The sequence below is a fragment of the Chrysoperla carnea genome, chromosome X (genome assembly GCF_905475395.1).
Source record: "Chrysoperla carnea chromosome X, inChrCarn1.1, whole genome shotgun sequence".
In the NCBI taxonomy this organism is placed as follows: Eukaryota; Metazoa; Arthropoda; class Insecta; order Neuroptera; family Chrysopidae; genus Chrysoperla; species Chrysoperla carnea.
Window position 1 is genome coordinate 8,650,053 of NC_058342.1, and position 14,318 is coordinate 8,664,370.

At 30.5% G+C, this 14,318-nt stretch overlaps 1 long non-coding RNA gene across 1 annotated transcript; it reads right to left on the minus strand.

Annotated features, from left to right (window-relative positions):
- Positions 1–13,353: 13,353 nt before the first annotated feature.
- On the minus strand, positions 13,354–14,262 carry LOC123302448. Its single transcript, XR_006535529.1, has 3 exons — positions 14,129–14,262; positions 13,940–14,057; positions 13,354–13,500 (listed from the first exon to the last, which is right to left on the minus strand). It is a non-coding gene; the product is annotated as an uncharacterized LOC123302448 (long non-coding RNA).
- Between the last annotated feature and the right edge of the window lie 56 nt (positions 14,263–14,318).

Below are 14,318 nucleotides of genomic sequence, written 5' to 3' on the forward strand. Positions count from 1 at the left end.
ATGCTAAATATGTTTTTTCGATGTTTATAAATGAAATGAACACAAACGGCTTGTAATGAAAAAAAAGTTCTTTTAAACACATGGAATAGTAATAATATTTTCTTAACTAAAACTTATAATAGATAAAATTCAATTGATTAGTTAATTTTATTTTCTAAAAATAAAATATAACAAATGGTTCTTTTATGAAATTTAACAACTTTTGTTTAAAATATTTTTTTTTTAAATAAAAGTTTTCTCGTTATTGAGAAATTATTTTCTCAATCCTTTATTTTATATTTTTAATAATCAAACAAATACAATTTTTGTATAAAAATTTATAAGTTTATTGCATTGATAATTCATATTATGGTTACTTTAAAGGAAGACGAGTTTAAAAAATATCATTTGGATATAAAATAATTTAAATCTATTAAATTTTATGAAATAAAATCGCTTATATTTGTATCAGAAACTTAATAATGTTTTATTTAATATGTCTTAATGTATTATTTCATTTGAATAAATTACAACACTTAAAATATCCAAGTAGTCCGATGTGATTACGTTCAGTGATCGATTATCTTTAAGCATTTGATGTATAAAACTCGATTATTATATACGTGATTATGGATGTAAGTATAAAAACTAATTCTAGTCTCTGATTGGATGAAAATAATACTGAAAGGTGATGATAACATAAATTTAGTATAAATATAGGCACACAATCCGTTCAAGCACTCATTCCTCGATTATAGTCATGGATAATAATAGCATCAATGATATGGAAGTTGCAAGCGATGTCGAAAATAATAATGTTGAACGCCCTGTTCAGCCTTCTGTTGATCGGCCGCCGAATGATCAACAGAATGCTGAAGAAGGTGTTCAGCCAAATAATTTGCAAAGAATTATGCAAGAACCAATTGTACAAGAGTTTTTGCGGTCGATAAACGAAAGTAAGTAAAATTTTTATTAAATGGTGTTAATTAATAAATATGTTTCAACAGACTTGCAACAAAATCAACAAGCGTTCAGCGTGGGCGTGGGTCGGAACGTCGAGGTCGAAGAGAAGATCGAATAGGTGGGGTTAATGGCCGTGGGGGTGGTCGGCGAAATTTCCACTTCCGTGGAGGGGGGGATCGAAATATACAGTTTATTTTAATTAAAATATATTGTACATAAGGCCTTTTAATAGAGGCCGCAAATTAATTCGTTCAGCCTTCTGTTGATCGGCCGCCAAATGATCAACAGAATGCTGAAGAAGGTGTTCAGCCAAATAATTTGCAAAGAATTATGCAAGAACCAATTGTACAAGAGTTTTTGCGGTCGATAAACGAAAGTAAGTAAAATTTTTAAAATGTTTTATTAAATGGTGTTAATTAATAAATATGTTTCAACAGACTTGCATCAAAATCAACAAAGCGTGGGCGTGGGTCGGAACGTCGAGGTCGAAGAGGAGGTCGAAGAGGTGGGGTTAATGGCCGTGGGGGTGGTCGGCGAAATTTCCACTTCCGGGGAGGGGGGGGGTCGAAATATACAATATATTTTAATTAAAATATATTGTATATAAGGCCTTTTAATAGAGGCCGCAAATTAATTCGTTCAGCCTTCTATTGATCGGCCGCCAAATGATCAACAGAATGCTGAAGAAGGTGTTCAGCCAAATAATTTGCAAAGAATTATGCAAGAACCAATTGTACAAGAGTTTTTGCGGTCGATAAACGAAAGTAAGTAAAATTTTTAAAATGTTTTATTAAATGGTGTTAAGTAATAAATATGTTTCAACAGACTTGCAACAAAATCAACAAAGCGTTCAGCGTGGGCGTGGGTCGGAACGTCGAGGTCGGAGAGGACGTCGAAGAGGTGGGGTTAATCGCCGTGGGGGTGGTCGGCGAAATTTCTACTTCCGGGGAGGGGGGGATCGAAATATACAATATATTTTAATTAAAATATATTGTATATAAGGCCTTTTAATATAGGCCACAAATTAATTCGTTCATCCTTCTGTTGATCGGCCGCCAAATGATCAACAGAATGCTGAAGAAGGTGTTCAGCCAAATAATTTGCAAAGAATTATGCAAGAATCAATTGTACGAGTTTTTGCGGTCGATAAACGAAAGTAAGTAAAATCTTTAAAATGTTTTATTAAATGGTGTTAATTAATAAATATGTTTCAACAGACTTGCAACAAAATCAACAAAGCGTTCAGCGTGGGCGTGGGTCGGAACGTCGAGGTCGAAGAAGAGGTCGAAGAGGGGGGGTTAAATTTCCACTTCCGGGGAGGGAGGGGGATCGAAATATACAATATATTTTAATTAAAATATATTGTATATAAGGCCTTTTAATAGAGGCCGCAAATTAATTTTTAATAAGAGTAAACTATAGTTATTATTTTAAATAATATATATTGAATGATTGTGATGTATCATATAGCACAGCAGTGCGAAGCGTAGATTAGTTTTAAATGGAAAATCGAAAAATGCAAGTGTAATGTATGATGATGTATGTGAAATGTGTATGCTTTTGCTGTGACTATATATACAGGACGTCAAATAGCGCTTTTTCACACCCTTATATCTCAGAAACTACTTGAGCTATAATGTAGAAATTTTCAACTTAAGTAGATATATACTCTGGGACGCCGTAAATCAAATTTCACGTTCTGTTGTGTGTGTTACAAGATGTCGTTGTGGAGTATTATATGCATTATCACGAGCGTTGTGAAAATCTCCCTTGGTGTAGATCAATATTATGCTAATCGATAAATGGTTTGTTTCACGACTAAGTAAAATGCTTTATGTGCGTGCTAAATATGATGATAAATCGATTAAACGAGATTATTGATCTCCTGTATAGATGTCACCCGTAGTAGGATCTTCACGTTGACGTAATTGATTTTCAGGATAAAACTTATTAATGATTGATATTTATTTGTGGAAGTTTGGTCTGTTTATCCTTGGCCCATTTATCAGCGACACAACATAAATCCAAACTTAACCCTTGTAAAATAGAATTTTGAATTCCACCAAACATAATTTTACCACTTCAAGTTGGTACAATGATTTTATCCAAATTCACTCAGTAAATAAAGTGTTGAATATGGCGTACGAAAAGTTCGTAGCTGTCATTAATTTTATTTCAAACTTCAACAAATTATAGCGAGGTAAGAAAAGTTCTTGATTAATTTAGAAAACTGGTAGAATATTATTGAAATTACCTTTGATCTCCATTGTAGGGGATATTTATCTTTCAGGATAACCGCCTAATGAATAATAATTCCAATTTATTCCACTGTTGATCCACTGTAATACGGCTCAACGCACGTGTTCCAAAATTTTAAATAAACTAACATTTTTGCTCTAAAATTATTTCCTTTATTGATCTTATTCATTTTACAAATAGTTAAATTACATTCGTTTCTTTGAATTTAAAATACAATTTACACGACCAATTAATCACGAATCAAATATAAATTTACTGTTTCGTCGACATGTTTAATTTTAAAACCAATTATTTTTAGATGAATGTATGATCGATTAGATGTTGAATCGACGGAGTACGATAATTAAAGAGGAAGATTTCATTCGCCTTCGCATCCATAACAGCTCGGGTATGTTTTGTGCGGTTGCGCAGATAAAATTTTAAATTTTTACAATAATAATGTTTTGTAACATAACAGTTCAAAAAACGGCCACTCCCCGAAATTTTGTGACTGACTGATATAAATTCACAGCAAAACTGAGAAATGGTATAAAGATGCGGTTTTCGTTAAAATAAATTAGAGAAAAATCATACCCCAGAAAAAATACCAAATATCAAAATATTTAACGGGAAATGGGAAATTTCGCTAATTAAAGGTGCATTTTTACCCCATTTAAAAATCAATGTTAAAATATGAACCAATCAGATGGCTAGTTTTTTTTCCTATACACTTTGTATGGGAATTTGAATAAATTTTAAATAAATAATTAAAAATTAATTGTGTATTTCAATATTTCCAACTTAAAATATTATAAATATTAACATAGTTCCAGCGTGGTGTAGTATAATCAGACAATTTACTATAGATAAAAATGCACACAGACATTCACACATACAATTACATATGGTTAGTTTCAGTGATCTGGCAACGTTGCTCTGAGTGTTTATGTATTTTTGTTTATGGTCTCAGTATGTACAAATAATATGGCGCTTTAAAATAATAGTAATTATTATAAAATAAATAATAGTAATTAAAAAGATGCCCAAGCAATTACGGCACAAAGGTCAATTTATAAAAAATAAAAATTTATCTAAAAAATTGTTTTTTTATATTGATATGAAAAAAGGCCAAAGAAAAAAAGAAAGAGTTAATAAAGGCATGAGTCCTAACCTAGAAGGTAGGCGCATTGTCGAATTCTCAGAGCTTGGTAAAAATTTAAAGTGTTTTAAATGTCGACAAGTGTTGAGTTTAGAAAATATTGAAAAAGAACAACTTCGTGGTCTACATTCACAATTATGGATAAAATGTGAAAATTGTTTTCGTGTCACTCAAGTTATGACAGGAAAAGTGCATGACGGAAATAAAAATTCCAAGGTCTTTGATGTGAATTCAAAAATTGTACTTGGTAAGTTAGTGTCAATAAATAAGTACAATATATGTTACTAATTAAAAAAAGATTTACAAATATTTATAAAAAACTAATCAAAAATTTTTATTTTAGGTGCGGTACATGCAGGTGTTGGTCATACAGCTTTGAATAAAATTTTAGCATGTCTTAATGTACCGCAAATCTCTGACACTTTATTCAAGCGATATGAGAGAGAAGTGGGTCCAGCCATCGAAAAAGCTGCTGAGGAAAGCTGCAAAAAAGCAGCTCAAGAAGAACGACACTTAATAATAGAAAATATTGATAAATTGTGCGAAGAATTGTAAGAATAACTTTACTTATCAATTCTAATTAATAATCATGTAGAATTCTTAATATTTTTTATTGAATTATTGTTCATCAGTCTTAGATATAACTAATTGTACATAAAATCAAAGAGACATTTTTTTGTCAACGACATTGTTTATAGATTTTATAATATTATTACTTGATGTCAATAAGGTATTTGATAAATTACCAAAAGTGTCGATCAGGAATATTAATTATCAATTTTTTATTTAAAATTTTTTGAATTGTAAATGTTTTAATGAATATTTTAGAATTTTTTACTTAAAATTTTTTGAATTGTAAATATTGTAATGAATTTTAGAATTTTTTATCTGAATGGATTTGTCTGCGTTGAGAAGGAAAGAACATAATGTATTGTAATGTAATTCTGATGATTGAATCTAATTTTTTTTTCATCAATTTAATAAATATAAATAATACTACAACAATAAATAAATTCTTGTTATTTTTTATCCATCCTAATTAACATAATTTAATATTTCCAGACCTCAAGAAATTGTTGAAGAGATTTATCCTCATCTTAATAATCTTAGATCAAATAACCCTCCAGAACAAAATTTGGTATCCGATAATTTAGATGAAGCAGCGCATTCAAAAATTTTTGATTCCAGTATTGGTGAAATAATCAACATCGTAGTTTCCTACGACATGGGATGGAGTAAGCGTGGCAATGGGCGAAGCTATGATAGCTTGAATGGCTATGGATGTATCATAGGGTTTCTTAGCGGCAAAATTTTGGATTATGGAACTCGTAATCGTAAATGTAAGCTATGCACCAATGGCCATCCTAAGACCGATCACGACTGCCGTGAAAATTTTCATGGTAGTGCAAAAGCTATGGAACCTAATGTTGGAGCGGCTTTAGTAAATGACAGTAAGATTTTAAAAAGCACAGGATTGAGCGTGCGAGTTGTCGTTGGTGACGAAGATAGTTCAACCATCGCATCTGTGCGTCGTGGGACAATTAATAAAATATTTAAATTAAGTGACAAAAACCACTTGCAAAAATCATTTCAAAGCGACCTTTATAAACTTAAGCCAAAGTACAAAGAACTAGAAGGAAAAAAACCCTATTCCTCATTTGAAAAAGTGTTTTAATTATGCTATTTCTCAAAATAAAACTCGGAGCTCTAAATTAGCAAGTATTTTGAAAAGTATTCCTGATCACTTTTTTAACCATCACGAAAACTGTGGAGATTGGTGTAAACGTGGAGCGTTTAACGATACATCTAGCCAAAAGGTTGTCCTGAAAGATCCTGAGCTTTACACTCATTTGTATAATCTCTTTGGCAAATATGCTAATAATGCTCACAAAATCGCTTTCTCTGCTTCAAGTCAAGCTAATGAGAACGTTAACAATATAATGGCTCACAAAGCTCCAAAAAGTCGGTGTTACTCGATGAGCGAGTCAAGTGATTACCGCTATGCAAGTGCTGTGTGTAGCAAAAATGATGGTGAGAGTTATTTACTTGAGGTTTATAAAATTTTAACTTTGTCACCAGGAAAAAATACAGAATTATATGCCTCCAGGTACGACAAGAAACGACGGGATAGAGCTAAAAAAGCTAAATTGCTCTCAGCTAAAGTACGCCGGAATCTTCTGGCAGAAAACAGAGAAAAACTACGTAAGAAAAACGAGAAGACAGAAGGTTTGCAATATGAATCAAACTGAGGTTTGAGTAATGACAATAATATTAATGAAGTTGTTGACGCTAACATAGCATCAATTTGTCAAGATAATTTCCTAATAACTTTAGACAACTGTGATATAGTTTACTTTGACTTGGAAACATCAGGTTTTGGCAAATTTAACGAGATTCTGCAAATTGCAGCAAATTGCAACCAAAGAAATCTCTTCAGAAGCATCACTTCATACTGGATTACGAAATATTTCTGGACAATTATACTTGCGTGATAAGAAAGTTGAAACAGTTCCCCTGAAAGATGCATTGTCGTCATTTTTAAAATTTTTAGATTTATCACCAAAACCTTGTGTGTTAGTTGCACATAATTCATCGTTTGATTCGTCATTTTTTATACGAGCTGTTGTACAGTGTAATATGATTTTAGAATTTAAAAAAATTGCAGGGTTTAGTGACTCATTGTCGTTATTTAAAAAAAGACTCGCTACTAGGAAAGGTCCAGGTCAATTTAAACTTGGCACTTTAGCTAAGGACTTTTTGAAAATTGAATCAACCGATAACTTTCATGAAGCTCTTTATGATGTAAAAATTTTGAAACAACTAGCATTGTCTGTTTTAAATATTGAAGAAATTCACAACAATACTAAGTCATGGGCATCATTATTGACTCATACACGGGAAGAGGAAAAGTCGAAAATTATGCTGCTGCAATTAAAGCCCTTAAAAACTGTTCTAACACCTGGTATTCTTAAGAAAATGGCAATTGCAAAAATGACGTATGAGTTACTTACAACTACGTTCAATCATCTTGGAGAAAATGGGATTGTTGATTTAATGTCAAGTAAATTAGAAAATGGAAAACCTACAGTAACCAAAAATAAGAGAATAATTAATACACTTATTAATTTTTTAAAACCAAAAATTGAGTAAAATAAGTTATTTATTTATATACGACCCAAAGTTTATTTTAAAATCGTCATTAAAGTTTTATGTTCTAACTTTGTATTAATTTGTTTATATAAAATATATAAGTTTCAAAGATATAAAAAGTATCATTTATTTATTTACTTATTTATTTAATCGTTTTTTTTATTTACAACTAATTTAAATGATGATTTTAATATGTTAGTAACGCCGCTGAATTTTACTAAAATCGTGAAAGATTTGAATTTCCCGCTTTTTATTCTACACTATTTCAGAGAGCGTTGCACACAGCGTTGCCAGATACTATAATCTGTTGAGTGACAGGTTGGAAAAGGATCGAAAATTAATTTTTTAAATTATTATATCTCGATAATAAAACGGTGAGGTGCTATTTTTATTTTTTTAACTTATTCGAAAATCATTTCTCAACACTCTCCTAGTTTTTTTTCCAATTCTGTCGAGTGAATTTTTTAATATAATAAAAAATAGTTGGAGAGACCGGACATTTTACATGCTTTAAATGGGACATGACCCTCAAAATCGCGAACTTTGACTTTAAATATCTCGCGATCTAAACGGTCAAAAATTATGAAAATTTAGGAATTCATAAATAAAGCTATTATAAACCCGAGAAAAAAAATTCGGCCAAATCTGTCGAAAAGTGATTTCATGCTGGTACTACCTTATATAAAATATTTCGAAAGAATAAGACTATCAAATTCAAAGTACCATGTAGAAAACAGATTAAAATGACTTTGTCACATTAATTAGGAAAATTTTAATTTGCCTTTATAGCAAAAACTGTAAGAGATAGAACACAAATTTAAATGCAAGAAATGTTCCTTGCATAAAATTAAACAATTCTGTATGAAATTTTTTTTTGTAAAGGTAATTGTTTTACCGTGAAGAGCAAATAAAGTAAAAAATTAAATTGCAATTTTCGAAAAAACGGTAAGAGATAGAACAAAAGTTTAAATGTAAAAAATGTTTCTTACATAACAATAAACAACTTTTGTTTGAAACATTTTTCGAAAAAACAATCATTTTCCCTCGAGAAAGTAAATAACCAGTCCTGTTTTTTCGTTAATGCAAAAGCATACTATTTTTGTCCTTAAATTTAAAAAAAGTATAAATATAATTTCACAAAAAGTTTTAAACCATTTTGATTATATCTGTTGTAGCGTTCACAACTAACCGTTGCTATGACAACGAATTTTATTTTCTTAAATACAATGGTATTGTTATGTTAAACAATAAATGATCTTGCAACCCAATTTTGAAGCCGACACCCTCCACCGATTGCGTTGAAATTTTGTAAGTACGATGACTTTGAATGACATTGAATTTTATGGTTGACTTGACCGAATTTTCCCGTCGCTTCCGCCATATTTTGTTAAATGGGGGGAATCTTATAGCTCAATTTTAAAGCAGATATCTTCACCCGATTGAGTTGAAATTTTGTATACACGTTTAGATTTGATAACAAAACATGATAAGGTTAGTGGCGTTATTATTTTTCCATCACTTCCACTATAAATGATTTATCTATAAATGATTCACCTATACCGATTCTAAGGGACTTCTTAATTATAGAAAGATGCGATTTTGGACATTCGACAGAGACTTACTTGAATTGAGGGTCAACCCATGCGCAGTACTATTACATGTAATCCTCGTGTGCGCACTAGCCATATTTAAGGCCTACATGTGCGCAGTAACAAAATATAAATTCAGCGTATGCGCAGTTGCAAGATTCAGGATAAATGCATGCACACAACTATAATTATTGATTAATCTGTGCGCACTTCCCGGATATAATACTCAAACATGCGCACTAACAAAATATTAAGTCCCTGTATGCGCAGTTGTAATATTCAGGATCAACCCATGCGCAGTACTATTACATGTAATCCATATGTGCGCACTAGCAATATATAAGGCCTACATATGCACAGTAGCAAAATATTAATGAAGCAAATGCGCAGTTTTAAGATTCAGGTAAAATGCATGCGCGGAACTATAATTTGTGATTAATTTATGCGCATTTTCAATATTTAAGGACCAAATATGCCCATTTACAAAATATAAGGTCCCTGTGTGCGCAGTTGTAATATTTAGAATCAACCCATGCGCAGTACTATTTCATGTAATCCACATGCGTGCACTAGCAATATATAAGGCAAACATACGCGCAGTAACAAAATATAAATTCACCGTATGCGTAGTTGTAAGATTCAGGATAAATGCATGCGCCGAACTATAATTTGTGATTAATGTGTACGTACTTCCAATATATAAGACTCAAATATGCACACTTACAAAATATAAGGCCCCTGTATGAGCCGTTGTAATATTCAGAATCAAAACATGTGCAGAACTATTATATGAAATCAAGCTGTGCGTAGTAACCATGAATAAGGCCTAAATATTTGCAGTTACATAATATCTGTCTGTCGCGATAACTCAAAAACGAAAAGTGATATCAAGATGAAATTTTTATAGCGTATTCAGGACGTAAAAAGTGAGGTCATGTTCGTAAATGAGCAATATACGTCAATTTAGTCCTGGGTCTGTGGGACCCATCTTGTAAACCGTTAGAGATAGAACAAAAATTTTAATGTAAAAAAGATTCCTTATAAAGAAATAACCAACTTTTGCATGAAACATTTTTTCGAAAACATGACTGTTTACCCATGAGGACGCAAATTAGGCGTAAATTATATAGAATGTATTATATAATAATCAATATCAGTTATATGAAAATGAAATTTTCATTACAATATTTTTAAATAACACAATTTTGATGACATCTTACCCGGCATCTCTCTTGACGTACGAGGCTCAGTATTCAACAGTAATTCAATGTATTCATAATGGTGAGTTAAAATCTTTACAAACACTTTCAAACTAAATACTATTTCCTTGCAAAAAGAAGTGATATCCCACCAAAAGCATAAATGTGTAAAAAGGCGTAGATGTCACAGAATTCCAATAAACTCAATTACGTCAGCCCAAAAAAGTTGTGAAATCCCGTAGAAAAAATGCTTCGAAAAAAGATTATAAAAATGGCATAAATTTATTGAGTAACTTTTCCGTAAAGAAACATTAAAGTATTACATTAGCAACTTTTCGGTGACTTCATACCTACACGCATCTGTATAGGACAGCAAAAGATAATCGTTAACCCCCTACTATCTTCCTCCTCCCCTCTAATGTTATGACGTTATAATTTTTTCACAACTTTTATTAAACATCAAAAGTTAAATTTAAACAATCAAAGTATTCTTTAGATTAAAGTCAAGCACCTACTTAACAAAGGCCTAATTTTTTTTACTAGAACGAAAATTATTGGTTTAAATTTCTTGTGTAAGTTTCTCCTTAGTACGTATTTATTTAATATTTTACTTCGCAAGTTTTCGGAATACAAAAAACGAATCTAAAAATAAAAAACTTGCGAAGTAAAATATTAAATAAATACGTACTAAGGAGAAACTTACACAAGAAATTTAAACCAATAATTTTCGTACTTTTTAGTAAAAAAAATTAGGCCTTTGTTAAGTAGGTGCTTGACTTTTATCTGAAGAATACTTTCGATTGTTTAAATTTAAATTTTGATGTTTAATAAAAGTTGTGAAAAAATTATAACGTCATAACATTAGAGGGGAGGAGGGAGGTAGTAGGGGGTTAACGATTTTCTTTTGTTCTCCTATACAGGTGCGTGTAGGTATGAAGTCACCGAAAAGTTGCTAATGTAATACTTTAATGCGTCTTTACGGAAAAGTTACTCAATAAATTTATGTCATTTTTATAAATTTTTTTCGAAGAATTTTTTTCTCTACGGGATTTGACAACTTTTTTGGGTTGACGTAATTGAGTTTATTGGGATTCTGTGACATCTACGCCTTTTTAAACATTTATGTTTTTGGTGGGATTTATTTGACATCAATGCGCCCTGATATGTTGTTATATTACAATGTAGTGACGTAATTATCGTTGATAAACTGTTGATAAAGAAATTAGCTAAAAAATCACCAACAATAGATGATATTTATATTTTAGGACGTAAAATGATTTGTACCGATGCTCTATTTAATTACCCAACTTCTTCAACTGATATAGGTATAATTATTGGAGAAAAATTTTCCAATTTAGTTACAATATTTCCAATTAAATTAGTGAAATATAAGTGTATTTTGTTGAACAGTAATAAAAATCTCTGTGCAATATCTTTATTGCATACGTAATTAAATTAATTATCTATTCATCAAACAATTTAATGTATATAATCTCTCTTAAATAATCAATAAATAAATCTTTTAAAAAATAATAATTTGTAAATAACAATAAATTATTCATATCTTTATAAAAACTATTACTTGTAAAATTTTTTGCATTGAGTGTTCTTAAAAAAGTGACAGAAAAACTGAAAGATTTCGCGCGATTTTTATTGAGCATTCAAAACGCACATCAGGGATTGAGTGTGTGTAAAGAAAAGTGGGAGACATTGACGGTAATAATGAAATTATTTAACAATGATGTTGGCTTATTAAAATTTATAGAAAGTAAAATTCTTTAATTAATTTAAGCATAAATAACTATAATAAAATAATACTATAATTCTCTAAAAATATTATTAGCATTCATAAACTTCGAAAAAAATTTTTTTTTACATTTCTAAGAATTGAAGATAAGTCGACTCGCGCATGACAAACAAAAGAGTTACGCATGCATCAATGTGTAACAAATGTGTGTGTCCAGTGTCTTGCCTCAGTTCTGTTGTGTCGTGTGTTGCTTCTGGTTTGCCGGCTTTGTAACCAAAAATTTGTGAAGTAAGTGTTTAATTAATTAAATAAGTTTTTACACATTATTTATCGTCTTATCTATTTTCTGTCTGTTTATCTAATTTAAATAAATAAAAATTAGGTTAACCGACATCTAAAGATTATCAAATTTTTTTTTTAATTCTAAAAAACTTCATATCTAAAAAATTCTAAGTGCCATTAAAAAAATTATTTGTGTTACTTTCATTAAATTGATGAAAAAAATTATATAATTGTTAGATATTTGCTAATTTCTTAAAATCTTAAATAGTGGTTGACGTGATAAATAAGCAATATTTATAATTGGGAAGGTTAAAGTGATTTAAATAATATTAATGATTTGATTTAATATATTTGAACCGTTCAATAAGGTTCACAGTATTTTGATTGTAGGTTTGGTTGACAGTAATTAAAAATCATTTAAATTAGAGTAATAAGCGCGATCAAAAACATTATACGGATGGGGACAGAAGAAGTAATATCATTAAAAACACGAACACGAAAAGAAATATTTACAAAAGTGAAAAATAAAAAAAATAGAAATAAATAAATAAATAAAAAAGAAGCACACAAAAAAAAAATATTTAAAAAACCCTATCTAAATCTAAACACACACACAAAATAAAAACAAAGAAAAATCATTCAATTAAAAAAGTTGAATTAAAATCACGCTAGCGTGTGAACAGACGTTAGTACACGCTAACGTGTGAATGGCCACCATGCGCAACAATTATTAAAATTTAACAAACAAAAACAACGTAGTTCGCGTATGAATACAGAACCGAGCTTAAAAGCTTAGACAATTTAAAAATTAGGTGGCTTGAACAAATCACCTTTGAATGGTACACATCAAATATAAATTTTATTAAAATTAATAATTTACACGTTCGTGCCCGCAACGCGAGCACGTTTTAATATTACATCGACGAAAGATGGACTATCGTGGAGAAACTGGATATCTTGCAACAATAATTTACTCTGGAAATAAAGATAATTGGTATAAATTCAAAGAAGTGGACTTACATGAACGATTAATTAATTATACCTGGACCTTCCATCAACGGCTGGTGTTGTTTGTTTTTTGGTTGTGTATCGGTCAGTATCCTGTGGTGGTTTGCTAAGATTTTTCAGGCACGGGGCTTTACGGCTTTTATTACTTGTCAACCCAATCCGTATCGTACGTAGTTGGAGATTTACCTTGTAAAAATTCAAACGTATAATATACGTATTTTAGAATACACAATTGAACAGTTCCGATTTGATTTTAATTAAAAATATAAAAATTTGTTTTGCAAGTGAACCAATACCGAGCTTAGAGGTGTAGCTGACCACGAGTTCAGACAGCCCCTATTTATGGGTGTCTTGGGCCTCGAGCGGAGCTACACTTCGCGGTACGTAATCTTCGCAGTATTCTGCCCTGTGATAATACTTGAATAAGTTGAGTCACGGGCCAGATACGGAAGATAGTGAATTTGGTTCACTAAACAAGAAGAATTTTACGTCATTTCGAGAACGTTTTTTTTTTAACACATAAATCGGGACTGTTCAAATTAATCTAGTTTCACCCATTTAATAATAAAAAAAAAAAAGAATACACTTGGTTAATTTAACTAAAAACATTACATTAAAAACTTACCTATGCATGGAACGACGAGGTTATGTAACCATGTGTATTTGTTTGTATTTGTGATTTTTAGTTTTCATATCATTTTTAAAACATTTAATGATTTTCTTTAATGACATATTTGTAAATTCTAAAAACAAAGAAAAGAATATTTATATTTTTAATTTAACAAATTAACTTAAGTGTAAAAATAATACGTACATGCGTCTTTGTTGTTGTCAAATAATTTGACATTTCACCGATATTGACCATAGAGTTGTAGTCTTTCACAGACTACTACGCAATCCTAGAGCATCCTTTTTTTTTCCGTCAAATTTTATTCTTTCAGATTCGATCCACTTGTACATCGATGCCACAGTTGGTAAAATTTTAAAAGATTTTTTCAAAATTC